At 34.8% G+C, this 16033-nt stretch overlaps 1 non-coding gene across 1 annotated transcript; it reads right to left on the bottom strand.

Annotated features, from left to right (window-relative positions):
- Nucleotides 1–1068: 1068 nt before the first annotated feature.
- On the bottom strand, nt 1069–15962 carry LOC26531424 (uncharacterized). The gene is made up of 3 exons (XR_011416844.1): nt 15922–15962; nt 14989–15243; nt 1069–1453 (listed from the first exon to the last, which is right to left on the bottom strand). It is a non-coding gene; the product is annotated as an uncharacterized protein (transcript).
- Nucleotides 15963–16033: the final 71 nt, after the last annotated feature.

Here is a 16033-nt window from a genome sequence, read left to right as displayed (position 1 = left end):
ACGTTTTCTGTTAAATATTTTGAGTTTGCAAGGAGTATACGTAATATTTTTGCAATTTTGTACAAATCTTATGCTTGATAAAATATAAAGGCGTACATTGCATTAATTCAATATACTTATACTTTATAATTTATCATTATTATTATTATTATTATTATTTATTAATTGATTTAACGGATTTAAATTTTTCTAAAATTTTGAAACTACAAAAATGGAGAAGAAAATAAATAAATATATATATATATATTGTGTATATCCTTATAATAAATTACTGGACTTACCTTGCTTTTCACACGCTTTTGTGTTCGCAGCCTAAGTAATCTGGCTCGACTCAAGTTTCCGAATAAAATACAAAAATGTGTTTGCACTTAACAACACTGGAAATTTTCGGCTTTAAAAATTTAACAGTAGACCTTGAAATTTCAATTGTTTATTGTTGTTATTATAGTAATTGTGATTGTTGTTGTTGTTATTGTAGTTATTGTTGTCACTGTCACTGCCGCCAATTAATTCACCATAATTGCACAGATCTTCAGTTATATTCAATTCGCTTAAAGTGCGTTGTGGATGGGCCAAGTGTTTATTCAGCGTGGCGGTTTTATTGAAAATTCTTAGACGCGGATCGCGTGGTATATAATGTAGAAACACTTTATTCGATTTACTGCTGTTGTTGTAAGTGCGCGGATTGTTAATGTTGCTATTATCAAAGTTTGTTGTTGTCTTTGCTGTTGTTGTTGTTGTTGAGGAGGATTTCTTGTTGTTGCTGCTGCTGCTGCTGCTCTTTTGCTTTTTAATGGAGCTGCCAACGGATGTTGTTGTTGCTGCTGCTGCTGCTGCGGCGGTTGTAGTTGTTGTTGTTGTCTTTTTAGTGGCACGATAAAGTGACTTTAGCCGAAAGTCATTCATTAAGAAAGTTAACGTATTTAACACTGGCCAGCAAGAAAACAATTGTGCAAATTTTGGCTGCAAATTAAATTGGCTGCCTCTTCGATTGTAGTTTCTGTTGTTATTGTTGTTGTTGTTGCAGTTGTAGCTGCCAGTAAACGTTTTTAGCCCGGACACGTACATGCGGCACTTCGAATAAACAAAGCGAAATAAAAAACAAGCGACGTGAAAACTAAAAACCCAAAAAAAACAAATAAACGATAACAAATTTATCGATTGATCGATTGACGTTACGGTAATGACGGTAACTGTAACAGTAACTCAACGCGTGTCAAGTGCGCGGCGCATTGTGCGGCCTTTTCGCAAACATTTCGTTGGAGCAAATTTCACAGGGCGTTTCAATTGCGGCGCACGCGGCGTATGATTAATGCGTTATATGTTTTTTGCTTGCTCTTCACTTTGCTTAGGCTTGCAACTCAATCGCAATGTTGTTGTTGCTTGACGATGATTTATGCTTATTGTTGTAGTCGATTAGCAGCTGATGCTGCCACAGTCGCTGCTCCTGCTGCTGCAAAAAAGAGCCAAAAACAAAGACAAAAATTAGCTGCGATTCGTTGTAGACGCATTAATAAATGATTTCCAATTTGACAAGCGTCAAGCCCATTAATACCATCTCCATATCATATATCATAGTAGATAGCATTTAACAAGCTATTCTAAAATTTCCATTTAGATCTATTAACAAAAGGCGCCACTGTTCAATCACAACGGCTTGTAAATTGGCAGACATTGTGAAATATATATTTTTATTTATTTTCACAAGCCATTGAGAAATATTTTTGCCCAGTCTTAGCATAGATTGCTGTTCATATATGTACATAAATATATAGATATGTATTTTTATTTTCTTATATCTAGTTGCAATATGCGAATTGCACACGCCTCTTGAACATAAAAGCCAGAAAAACAATGTGCCTGGGCTTTTACCGAATTGTGTGGGCGTTCATGCACTGGGCGAAAAAATACCATTACCTTTCAGTATTTTTAGAAATAAATACATACTTCATACTATAGAAATGTTGCAATATTTTTTTACTTTATTTTAAAAGCAAATTCAGTACTTTTAGGGCTATCAGGCAAGTTTAATTGAAATGGAAAGAAAAAAGCTCCATTTTACAGCTTTAAAGAGCTTTGAAAGCACATTAACTCTAGATTAAACAGTTCTAAAGAAGTAAAGAAGCTTTATCTTATATTAACAAAAACAGAGCTTAAAGCTCATTTAAAGTTTACGATTAACAGAATTTAATTTTATTAAAGCAAAAACCTTTTATAACCCAATAACGATTTTGCGGAACGCTCAATTTATTTTATGTCAACAGCAACTATTTTAATAATAAACTCCAAGCTAAGGAAGTTTTTATTTGTGTACACATGTTAGTCCAATTTGGGTTCATGGCAGACATAAAGTTGAAATTGTCGAGTTCTTAAAACAATTCAAGTCCAATAAGACTTTTGGCTGGCCCAATTGTGCAGTTATCAATGGGATCGGCTGCTTGAGAGCACAAAACTCAACGTATTTGTTGTCGATTGGTTGAATAAACGCTGCGAGCTGTGCCAAGTTCAATGCTCGATAGGGATTGCATTTAATTATATATACTAAAAATATAGTATATAATCTATGCGTGTAGACAGTGTAAACAACGTGCGGCGCATTTCAATTGGATGAGATTAGAGTTTAGAAAAAGGCAAATGTTAACTCTCTATCTAAACTATCCACTAAAAATTGTTGCTTATCAAATGTCAATTTGCGTCTTGACGCGCTGATAAGCTGCAATTGTTATGTGAGTATATAGGGTAGTCGAGTGTGTAGTAAAAGGAACATTAAGATTATTATCTTTATAATACAATTTGGCAACAGTGCTTAACGGGCACTGATAACGTGTAAGATTACGTCTCGTTTCGGTTACAATTCCGGACACGCTCACCTAAAATGTTTTGTAAGTAACAATAACTGACTGACTTTCACTATAAAATAAGGTAATCGATTCACTTTTCTTATCATTCGACTGCACTTCATTAATTTCGAGGAAGCGCGAGTGTCACTTCAACAATGTTCAAAACTTTTAAATTGTACTAAAACAAAGTTTATACGTGCCAGAAATCAGGAAATGCACTCTCCGATTTATTTTTACATCAACTAAATAATATTTTTTTTTGTTTTTTTTTCCTGGAACTTGGACTACAAAGCCCCACAAAATATAGACATATACACATATAGCACACATATTCCTTATGATTTCATATATGAATTATTGCACACCGTGTAAACCAAATAATTACTATTTATTCACGTCGACTAAATAGTTGTTATTTAAAAAAATATATTTTTTTACAAGGTTTGGGAATATTTTTATATCACGTATTACCTATTATAATAGCACACAGCTCTCATTAAGATTGTAATTTTTAATTGAACCTTCTTCTGTCGTATAGCAGAAATTTCAATGAATTTGTCGTGATCAGCCAAAAACTCTATCAAGAATTTATATCAAGTAAGCATCGCGTGTAAATTTCAAAACCTATTAAAAGCCAATTTAAAGACTGCACTGCGCCTCTTTGTGTATAGAATTCTGTTTCAGGTCACGCTTCACTTAAGAACTCTCTTGAAAATTTAACATTTATATTTAAAATTTAACAAACACTCCACACTTGGCATTTTGAGCGCCGAAACAGAACAAAAATCGTGCAGGCACATGGCTGATAAACTATTTCTCAACTATTGCCGCGAAGTTAACTCCTTTTTAAGTTATCGGATAGTCCGACCGAAGCAGCCAACAGTTCAGTGGCTCGTTGCCTGGCAGACTAATAAAATGAGTAGAAAGATTCGGTGATGAAAGCCTCGAGCAGAAAGACGAAACAAATCGGAAAAGAACAGAAAACAGAACAGAACAGAACGAACAGTATAAAACCGAGACGGCGGCGGCGGGACAATGTCGTGTCTGTAATCGCGGCAATCGTTTTTGCTTTAATCTAATAAATTTCTTATCAGCAAGCGGCGGGCATACGAGTACTACGAATGAACGCACACTTTCAGACATATTTATATATATATATATATATATATATATATATATATATATATATATGCATATACATTTATGCACACAGAGGTGTATGTGTGCATGCAGTTATCGCACTACCTGCCCCACACGCGGCCACTTGTCATTCCCGTCGCTCTGGCTGTCAAGTAGGCAGCCTTTTGTGATGGGTTTCTCTTTTACTTGAATACCCTGCACTTATGAGTGCAATCGGGTATACACATAAACTCGAAGATTTGATATACCAATAAGCTATTGCAACGAAACACTTGGAGTGCAATGCTTAGCACATGATATTTTTTCACATCATCTTCTGACGAAGGTATCTCCCAGTCGAGTAGTCTCATTAACACAATCTCTTTAACCTACATACCTTAAAGAAATTTGGTTAATAAAAATAGCATAGCTGAGTGCTAGTTCATCTTTCTCTCAGGGTACTTCCTAGTCGGGTACTCTCTCTCTCTCGGTCGGACATTTTTACATGTTTCGTTTCTTTGCTTTGCTCATTTGGATTGTCGACTTGTGCGTAAATTATAATGCTCACCATATGCATATAATATAATATACATATTTACAAAATAGATTTAAGTATAACTTAAATCTAATATAGCATCTACTTTTGGATCTTGCTATTCTTCTACTGCACAAGGCGATAGGTTTTAATCAAAGCGACCTTGTTTATTAGCATGCGAATGAAAATAATTAAACTAATTTAATAATTTAAGCTTACATTTGCATGGGAGTAATATATGCCGTTTAGTAAATAATAAAAATTATAGTTTTTCCTTGAAAGAGCCCAAACAAATGATTAATTAACACGAGCTTTAAATAAGTAAATGAAATTTTGATACAAAGCTTGCGCCTAAAATTCTCAAACGGTTAAAGTTGAAAAAGAGTATAATGAATTTGTGCATATGTATGTAAAGGGCAGAAGACAGCATCTCCAACCCTATATAGGGTATATATTCTTGGTCAGCATCAATAGCCGAGTCGATCTATGCATGTCCTTCAATCTGTCCGACCGTCTGTCTATATGTATAATCGATATCAGAATCTGCTTTTTTAGCATATCTCTTAAGTTTTACGATCTTAAATTACCAATTTAAATGAACGGCTTATAATATTTAATTATTAATAAACACAGATAAAGTCGGGCGCTCCCGACTAGAGATCTTTAAGTTATTTATGTTAAATCGGTTTAAAAATAAGTTATAGCTCGGCTAGCTGCAGCCACAGCTGGGGGATGCCCCTGAATACAACTGACCAGCAAGTTATATGATTACAACAAGTTTATACTACTAATTGCAAATTTCATTTGAAGTAAATTAAGAATTTAAGCTTGTTATGAGTGCACTTGAACGAGATGTTAAATAAATAGCAACTGTCACATTTAATTATATTTTCCCTTGCGTTAGTTTTTGTTTAATTTTTAGCAGGTAACACAGCAAATTACAAGTTCAAAGATTAATCAGAAATACCAAATTTTGTATTTAAAAACTCTCAATACGCTTTAATTGCAGTTGTTGAATGATATAGAAACATTATGAAACGATATTAATGAGAATTATTCATGTGTTCAACCAATCCAGATAACTTAGTGCAGCAACTGGAAAAGCCGACAAATGTAGTAAAAATTTTAATCATCATGTCAAACATTAATTAGTTTTATGGAACTGCTGTGATAAAGAAAATATGCGTGATAAGCGAAAATATTTTTATACGCCTTGTATTAAATGTCTTAATTACCAGAGCTAATCTGAGCTGTATTATTCCACTTTGTGTGTGCGTGTGTGTGTTTGTGTGTGTGTGTGTGTGTGTGTTTGGCTGATACCAATAAAAAGTGGTTTGATGCTGACCTACGCCAGTTTAATTTGGGTTTTTGCTGCCTAATTGTGATAGAACAATTGTTATACGATGCCAAAGTCTTTAAACTCAAAACTAGGCCAACGCAATAAACATCGAGACAATGTCATTCACTTTGCGGCGTAGTTGGCCACATTCATATTGACATTCACATTCACATCCATATTCACATTCAACGTTTTTTATTGGCCCCGCTCAAGTTGCAATCATAATGGGAATAGATTTGTACAATCGCTTCAAAGGAAAAATCTCAAGACATCCTCCACTGGCAATAAATATCAATTGTTATTATGCAGAAATTGTCGAATTCGATTCAATTGTTTTTGCTCAACAATTTGAAACTAATTGAATCAATTGCGATCTGATTCGGATCTTATTCGATTTGTGATCTGAGATACTACATGCAAACGGATATATTGAAACTGAAAGCTCTTGACTTGACTTTGTTTAGTTCGTTTTACAATAAATGTGTCAAGCGACAAAGCCGCGTCAAATAAACAAGTCATGTTAAATAAACAAGTAAAGCAGCTAATTGATATATAAAATAGACAAATTATAAGAAAAATTGTGTTGAATATATATTCGTTTTGTTAAGTAACAAACTAATTAACACTAGTCTTTGTGGTAATCGGTAAATCAGCATTGGTAGCTATGATATGCTAGATACTTTAATTAAAACCTTAGAAATTTGATTTTTTCTCTCGATATTTATTGATTGCTTGAAACGGGACAAGTTATCGGTTATCGGAAACAAACCAGTAGTCTCGCGCTCTAATAGGTTCTGAGATCCTTGTGTTCATGCACATGGACAAGCTAACTTTATGGAATCGGAGATTTTTCCTTTTGCACAAAATAAACATTTAATTTTTAGCCATATACAATGGGTTTAGGGTATTAAAACGTCTTAACAATTCATTTACATATAATAGCCAAGTGAATGCGTGTAATCCGGTCAAACAGCTGTCAGTTAGCTTTGCACGCCTCAAACATTATGAATGGATTCACTAGCCAAAGGCTAAGTTTGGAATTGTCCGTCTTTTAAGCTGTCACTATTTGATTCCCTTTTTAACACGCTATTTGCTGACTGCTTAATTGCTGTGGTACGGGTAATTGATGGCTGTCCGAAAGCCCCCAAGTAAACCCCTTTCTAAATGCAATTCGAATGCTCTTCGTCGTTAATTGATTTGCGGTTTCTGGCCAAAAAGAGAAAGAGACAGTGAGAATAGCTAAACAGCAACAACAATTACAGCAATAATAATTGCTATAAATATGTCAAATTGCTGTTAAAACTAGTTATTTCAGCTCTACAAAATCCAATTAATCAAAAGTGTTGCTAACAATATTATGCACGTTGACAGCTTGTCTGCTTTAATATTCTCTAGCATGGAATATTATTTTAAGTGTATACTGTATTTTACATAAGCCGCTAGCCCTGAGTTGTCCAGGCTGAAATGTTCAAGGACTTACAAAATCGGGTGGGCAAATACAAAAACTTAAGACAACACTTGTGTATAAAACTCGCCACAGTCAAGATATGTAAATATTTGCGTATCCTTTTCTCCAATCAAGCTTTGTGTGTGCTTCATAGAGGTCAGTGAAAGTAAAGAAATTTTGAATTCAATTTATTTTCGTAGAGTGGGGTACAGAACACACTTTTATCGCGTAGAAGCAATATTTAACAGCTCTATGGATTTTGTGTGTATTATCAAATGAAGGCAAATAATTATTGTGGCTGATGGCTTTTCTATGCGATTTTCACTTCAAGTAATGCGGGGATGTCTTTAACTATAACTTTCTCTGCTCCATATAGTTTCTTCATAAACATATATTAATTTATTCATGATCAAAAGGATATTTATAGTTTATTCCTGAGGCATTTGAAAAGGGTAATTGGAATTCGAAGTACAGTAAAACACAAAATAACTATGTCGTCATGTTTAGTTTGGAACCACGTTTTCTTGCCTTATTTTACATCTTTCATCTGCTTAGCTTATTCCAGTGATTTAATGCATTGCTGTATTTGAACCCGCATGAGAACTGTGAGCTGACAGCTACTCTGCCACATGCCACTTACTTGGGTATCCTTCAGCATGCAACAACAGCAAACTTTTTATAGTTGTGCCCCTTGAAACCTGCTGCAGTAAAATATACGTGTGTGTTTGAATGGGTTGTGCGTGTGTGTGTGTGTTTGTGTGTGACTGGCAAACAAGTGCATGCAAAAAAGGTGTCACTGTGGCAAAGTCAAATGCGCATAGTAAACATACACACACACACAGGCACACGCATGCACACAGGGAGACTGGCGGCATGCTTTGATGTTATTCACATGCCGTTGCGTTTTGCAACACTGACAAATGGCAACTATAAAGCGCAGAAGAATACAATTTGCACACAATGCGAATATAACGGCAGAATTCGCCATTTTTGGGGCACACCGAGAATGAGTGAGAGAGATAGAGAGGGGGGGGGGGGTCAAGGTGGAGTAAGAGAGAATGCGCATACACGTGTGTGCTAAAGGATAATTTACGTTTTTTGCCTTAAACTTGACAAAGTTTGTGGCCGCATGGACACATGCAAAAAGCGGTTACTATTGATTTTTTTATACATATATCAGATTGAACATGTGTGTTCGTGTGTTCATTCAAGTATGTATATGCTGTGCATATTAAATGAGTTTTTCTTTTGAGATATTTCTCCATTTTGGCCTTGTTGCTGCATGAAAAAATGAAAATTGTTCATGCAGGGCCCCGTATAAGCTTTGGGGATTGCTGTTCATGAAGTCATCGCATTTATCTATTTATATTTATTTAAAAAACATCCCTTTCAGCTTTATGATATATGCAAAATATTGTGACATTATTTGGGCTTATCAACATATCATTTATATTTAAATTTATTGGCATATTTATTAACATTTATATGTTTTAGTAGTTGGTTAATTTATATTTATTATTATTTTACTAGCATATTTATGAATTGAATCGACTATTTTAGACATTAATAATAATTTCTAGCAAGTCCGTTATATATCACTTTCTTTTCTTGTCTATAAGCAACTGCAAGGTCACAAAATATAAGGGTAGCATTAGGTGCACCTTTTATTTACTCTTTTTTTTCGTTTTTAATATTTTGACATGCACAGCACGTCAAAAACGTCAAGGGAGTTTAAAGGTTAATATTGAAATTGCAATTAGCTTAAATGCAAATGCGCACAACTCGACTGGAAATCTACCTAGCATGCCATTTGCAAATTCAACCCATATTTATGCCCTGCAAATAAATGTGCAAATTTAAAAAGGGATTTATGACCCAATATATTGTTTGCTATGTTGATTTATAAATATTCGATCAGCTGTATGCTTTGTTAAAACATCTTACTGGGAGACTATGAGATATGGATAGTGATAGTTTCCATTACATTACATTTACATTAATTTTAACGAGATTTCCGGAAAGTCTGAACTAAAATTTTCCCTAAAGAGTAAGAAGACAATGTATTGAATATGTCGACTCTGATTGTCGGACACTTCTATTCTAGAATCTGCTAGAAATTGAAATTTCAGAGCGAGAGAGATAGAGGGAGAAAGAGAGAGAGATAGAAGGAGAAAGAGAGAGCGACAGGGGGTGGGAGAGAAAGCAAGATATAAAGAGTGAGAGATGCTTAGAGAATTCGAGATAGAGAACGAGAGATATATCGAGATATACAGATAGAGAGATATCTATATAGTCCAACAACCTCTCTCAGCTGCTATGATTGAATTTGTTTTCCCATATTTATTCGCCTCAGTCCTAACTTCGAATGTTTTAAATTGGCGTTGCTGCCAACTGATGAATTAAATAATCAATATATGAGATATTTGCATTATATTTGCATTTGGCAGTAAATTAAAGCAAATTTTCCGAGCGAAATAAATCGAAATTGAAATGCATTCATGAATATTGTATTTATACTGTGTGTCTATACGAAACCTCAATTGAATAATTGCCAATCAATTTTTGTTAATCACACAAACTGGTTGACTTTTAGATAGAAGCAACGGTATTAAACGAGAAACGAGTTCTTAACGGTTTTAATATATAATATATATATATAGCAACACAATATTTATATAAAGCCAATCTTAGAGGACGCATTAAATTTGAAATTTATCACGCGCTGACAAACTTGATGACACAGACGGCCAGCTGTAGATTATCGTTAGGGGTAGACTAAGTAGGCGACAAGGACCAAGGACTTGGCAAACCAAGCGGCAAGGACAAGTGGCATATGATGTAATTGGAGCAAAGAAAAAAAAACCACCATACGCAGTCTACGTCAATATATTATACAGATCAAATGAACAAGTTTTCTCGACTCTTCCATACCCTTGCCAAAAGTAATCGTGAACATCCTGAAAACAGCTTTTAAAGTTTCTCACATTTTGGAAAAAAACATTTCCACGTGAAATGTTAAATTGTTCCTTTTTCCTCTTTTCTTCTAGTTCTTAAAATGTTTTGGTTGTTTTCCAACACTCAAGTGCTCCACTTACTTGGCAAAAGTATATCCGCTGGCGATAAATTTCTTTGTTTTCGCAGCAAAACAATAAAAACAAATTGATGAAAAAGAAATGCAAAACTTAATTCAGAAGAAGTTGACTATGTTTATTTAAAGTTTGCTGTTGTTGAGCAACCATCGCGGCTTGAAATCGAATCACGACTGACTGACGATGCGGCTCGACACTTAGTGAATGACACGCACACACGCACACACACACACTTGATTGATTTATGTATGTATCATAAGTGTATGCATACACACACTCTCTCTATATACTCTCTCTACTCACGCTCTCTTTCTCCCGCTCTCCCTTCTACTTAGGATGCGGAGTGCAGTTCATATCTCGCCTTTGTTTGCTTTTGTATTGCGTATGTCTTTAATTTTCTAAATGCCTTATAGAGTTTTCAACCACTAACACTATTTGCCGTATAGCTCTTTGTTTTCCCTCTGCCAGTGGAAATTTACCAGTTGACATTATAAATGAGCCCATAGTCGTGTTGTGCGTGTGCGTGTGTGTGTGTGTGTACTCTAAAATAACACACTCCGCTCATCTAACGTGCCATATTAAAAGTGGCAATAGATCTAAGATCTAAGTTATCATTGCCTAGCTCAATTTTCAGAAAAAGTTTATTAGAGTATTTAAACATCGACTATGAATTGCATGTGATATATTTGAACTAAGAAAAGCTAAATAATATAACAAAGATTAATATTAAATGCACTCATATTTTTTCAATCCTTCAACTTGAAAACCAGAAACCTTTTGGAATGTGGTATATATCTTCTTGACAATCCAGTCCGTATGCAATATAAACTATTTTATTTTACAACAAAAATATTTTTAAGTGATTAGAATCAGCCATAAAGAATTGGTGAAAATCTACACACAAATTTAAACCAGAACAGATCTTTCCGTAAGTTTCTACATTTAATGGAATCTTAACTTTACATCTGGATTTCCCTTTAACGAGCTATGCTTGAGTTTTATATTTGCACTATGTTGACATTTCATGTGCATGCGAATGACGTTTTATACTTTGCTCATTTGGCACGTTTGATAAGAAACAACAAAAAAAGTGCATTGTGCAAGTGTTTTTCTTTGTAGTTTCTACTGCTCTACTGCTCTACTGCTCGCCCGTATTGCGTTTAAAATTATGCAAATGTTAACGGTCATGCGATAAGCACCTGAAACAGCTAAAAAACAAAAAAAAATTATAACGAACAAAGTTTTAATTCAAACAAGCTGCGTTGCAATTTCGTGTTTCGTGTGTCCTTCGGCCATGTTGCCAAATAAGTTGCCAGCTAAAATTAAAACAATTAATTCAGAAATTGCATGCATTGGAGAAAAGTAACAATTATAAATCATATTAAAAGTTACGTGTTTATCGTTTATAAATTATAATTGATGATGACTTTATGTTGAGAAATGCGATATATGCAATTTAAATCCGATTCATGATAAAACCATGTGATATGTAGAAACTTCTTATGACCAGAACAGAACTTTTGTTATTTTTATTATGCAATGTTTAACTGGCGTCCAAGTGCGGAAAATATGATTTACTGCATACGCATTTACGTATTTAGGATGACGCAAGAGATTAGATAAGTTGAGGTCATAAACATACAACTAACGCTGATTATCTGTGCAGGTTATTTAATATCACGAGACAACTGTTAAAGTATATTATTAGCTAAAACTTGTCTGCATTTGAGCAGTTCATTGACTGTTGCCTGACAGTGTATTGAACTTAATTAGTGCATGCCCCGCTGCGAGCCTAGCTGCAGGGTATACAATTTGCTCGACCTTATCTATAATCTCTGCACAATTTGTCTGTGCGGACTTAAAGCTATATTTAAATTTTATTAAAGTCTGTGCGCTTTTCACCTACAACAACATAATCGACATCATCATTATCGCCAACAACATCATTATTATTAACAGCTCATTTGAATGCGCCTCACGCAGCAGCTGCGAACCGGTTTGGGGCTTATTTTTATTGATTTTTATTTTTATTTTCTGCTTTAGGTATGCATATGTGTTATGCATGTGCATGTGCGTGTGTGTATGTGTGTGTGTGTGTGTGTGTGTGTGTGTGTGTGTGTGTGTGTGTGTGTGATAGCACGTTTGAGTGTTTCGTAGCATGTGTATTGTATTCACATTGCTATCAGCTGTTCGGCTCTTAACACTGACACACATTGCGACCACAGGCATTTATTGTGCTCTTTCAAATGGTATATTCAATTCGGTAGCAAGCATGTAACGCTTGAGGGGAGGGAGGAGAGAAAATCAAATGCTGAAATCCGCACTCTTTATTTATAACTTTGTATACCTATCGATATTAAAGTTTCCTTTGTTAATAAAGTTTGCAACATCGTTTTGTTATGGAAAATATGCTAGTCGAAGGTGTTCGGATCGGAACACAATATCATATAGTTGCTAAGAATAACCTATTGAAAACCGACTCCTATGAAAAACTCTGCTGTTTTTAAGGATATACCGAAAAAATACTAAAACTCTTCTTATAAATTTGGTTTATAAGCTTAGTTTGGGCCAACCTAAATACAGATGATTCTTGCTATAGCCCAGCAGAGGAATATACTATATAATTTTGATTATCTGAAATTTTTAACTTCCTCGTATATTTCACTATTTTGCTTAAGACATATGCCCTAGTTATTTCCGGTGTTATTTAAATTCCTCTTTTTTTTTTGGAAAAGTATTAAATATTCGGCACGCGTATTTCTTTCCTGTTTAAAATTACACCAAAGTCTTTACCGGTTTTCTGATCAGCTGTGCAGCTGGTTTTTGCTTTTACTGAATTTAGTCAGAACAATATTTATTCTCTGCTGGATGGATGGCTTGAAACAAATGCTAAAATAAAAACTTTAAGTGAAATGAATGGCACTAGCAAGACTTTTCAAGTTTCCGAGAAGACGGGCTTCAACTAAAAGTTGACTTTACTATTCAACAAAGTTAATCTTAAAACATGCTGAATAATTGCCAGCTGTCAATGCGCATATTGCTTTAAATAAGAACTTGTTTTTTAGGTTAAGATCTAACATTACTTGGAGCCAGTTTAGAATGTTTTTGGCTTCTGAGTGCATTACGCCATCCAAATGCAAAGACTTTGGCCAAGGAGGGCGACAAACAGTGGCCATAAAATGGTTTTCGATTACATTAAATCAAATTTGTAGCTAGACAAAGGCAAAATAAAAGGAACAAAAACAAAACCAAAAAACTTGCCCGAAACCAACAAAGTGTCTGTTTGTAAGCAACCATCAGACATTTATGTACATACAGATCAACATAATTCTAGCCATTCATCAATACAACTATATATCCATATGTATATATATATAAATATATATATATATATATGTATGTTTTGTGTGACGATAGTGCCACTTGACTCTGAGCTGGGTCAAATCCGCCCTGTGGGTGGGTTGCTTTGCAGACGAAAACAATAAAACTCAAATGTTGGGCACATGGAGGAACAACAAAATGGCGGCGCGTGTGCGTGTGCGTGTGTGTGCGTGTATTTGTGGACTGAGCCGGTTTCCTTTTACTGAGTTCAGCTTATGCAAATAACTTGGCCCAAAAGCTGTGTATGCTGAAAATCCCAGTTTCATGGCAGACTGTTTGTCGCGGCCAACTTGGCGAATATTCTGTCAGCCAAGGCCATATTTTCATGCGACACACTTTGGCGCTTTTATTAATTAATTCTGTACATAGATTAATTAATTAGAGATAAAAGGCCTTGTCGGTGGCCAGAACATAGCAAATCGAGCGAGAATTTCCCCTTGCAATATAAACATTCGCTGTAATTTATCTTCAACTTGGGTACCTTCAAATATAGCCCTGCCATATCTAAGGCTTATGCCTTATCAGCAATGCTCAATGTTTTTTTTTTTTTGTTTCTTAATCAAATTTCGCTTGTAATCGATGACGAATATCGAGCTATTATTGCATAAATGCAATTCCATAGTCCATCCAAAAGTTAAAAGCTTTTCCAATTTACGTCGTAGGAAAATAGATTTTCTTTAAAAGCAAACTCGGCATTGACGTAAATTATTGGAAATAATTTGTTAATTTTTTGTTCTTTTTTTATAGAATTTTCCACAGTACTTGACTAAAAATAGCTAACACATTATTCCAAAGACATTTCAGGCGACAAAATAATAACAAATGCGTCGGTCAAAAAGCATTAATCATGCGATGTGTCTATAATGTATAAATATATATACACAAATATACAAACTATATCTAGACACCCAACGTATGAAACACATGTGTTTGTGGCAACACAACCTCAATGAATATTTATATATGTATGTGTGCGTGTAAATTGGTGGAATGAATACATTAAACAAGGTCAATGGGCCTTCGGATAACATTTGGGGCATTATGTATACCGAGAAAGTTCCACTAATGGACAGCTTCCTTGGGCGGATATCTCTTTTAGCCAACTAATTTTTGAGTTTTATTAAGAATAATTATCGTATTCGCACACATCTTACAAGGGAATATCTGACGTAGCTGTCTGCTCAAGCGAGCCTTCACTGTATAATAACAATTATTTGTTGAGTTTTAACTTAACTCACCTGTTCACAAATGGAGTTCAAGTTGCTTCCACGTGATTTCCGTGTCCGTAAATTGTTTATTAGCTAAATTACAACCATTATAGACTGATTTTTGTTGTTATTGTTCAAATCGTAAACTTACACAGTTTACATTTTAGGTCGAATGACAACGATTTCTTTTTATATCCAGTCTTAATTTAAACAAAATTTAAAGCACTTGTTTATTGCTCTTGATTATGTTAACAGTTCAGCACAGTGGGCTCCAAACGTTGAACACTGGGTATAAAATATATTCAGCTAGTTTAAAGTTCATTAGAGTCTGGTATGCGTTTCTTGTTTTTGTTGCTACTGTTTGTATACAAATTGCCAAATAATTCGGTAAACAGTTATTGTCAGTGTTGTGCGATGCGTTTCGTTATGGAAAAGTACAAAAAAAGTTGTTTGGTCTATTTTGAATAGATTTACGCAGGCTGTGTGTCACGCATTAGCATTTAACCGTAATTTCATATTATGCTTTAAATCATATTTCTTTGTGTTTCAATTTTTGTTTTCTGTTTTGTAGCAATTCCGACAACTCAACATACAGTTAATGTGCGGGAGTTTCGATTTTTTTTCTGCACAATGCGTGAATACGGGAAGGGCACGCGGAAGGGTGGGGGTAATGACAGCGCCGCCCAGCAACGCAAGTTCACTAAGAAGTAGTATTTGGCGGTCGGAATAAACAAATGCACCCAGAAACACTCATACAGACACACGCATACAGGCACACACTCAGTGTGTGAGGGAAAAACAGACGCTCGTAAACCGTGCAATTCACTTGGGTAAGCCAAATTAGGCAGTCTTTAAATCAGTTCATACAAATCAGTCGATTTTTATTTAGTTTATAACGTAGCACGTCTACGCGAAAGTTAATTCGACATTAATCTTTACGAATTTTGTCACTTTGACTATTACAATTTATTTCATCCGTACACACGACCGTTCGTTTCCACAACTATTAACTGTTATGAGCAAGACGATGTTAGCGCACTGCTGTGCTCAAATGTAGCTGTTAACGCGCTGTTGG

The sequence above is a fragment of the Drosophila virilis genome, chromosome 5 (assembly GCF_030788295.1).
Source record: "Drosophila virilis strain 15010-1051.87 chromosome 5, Dvir_AGI_RSII-ME, whole genome shotgun sequence".
Lineage (NCBI taxonomy): Eukaryota > Metazoa > Arthropoda > Insecta > Diptera > Drosophilidae > Drosophila > Drosophila virilis.
Note: the sequence above shows the minus strand (reverse complement) of the source record. Positions and strands in the feature narration are given on the sequence as shown.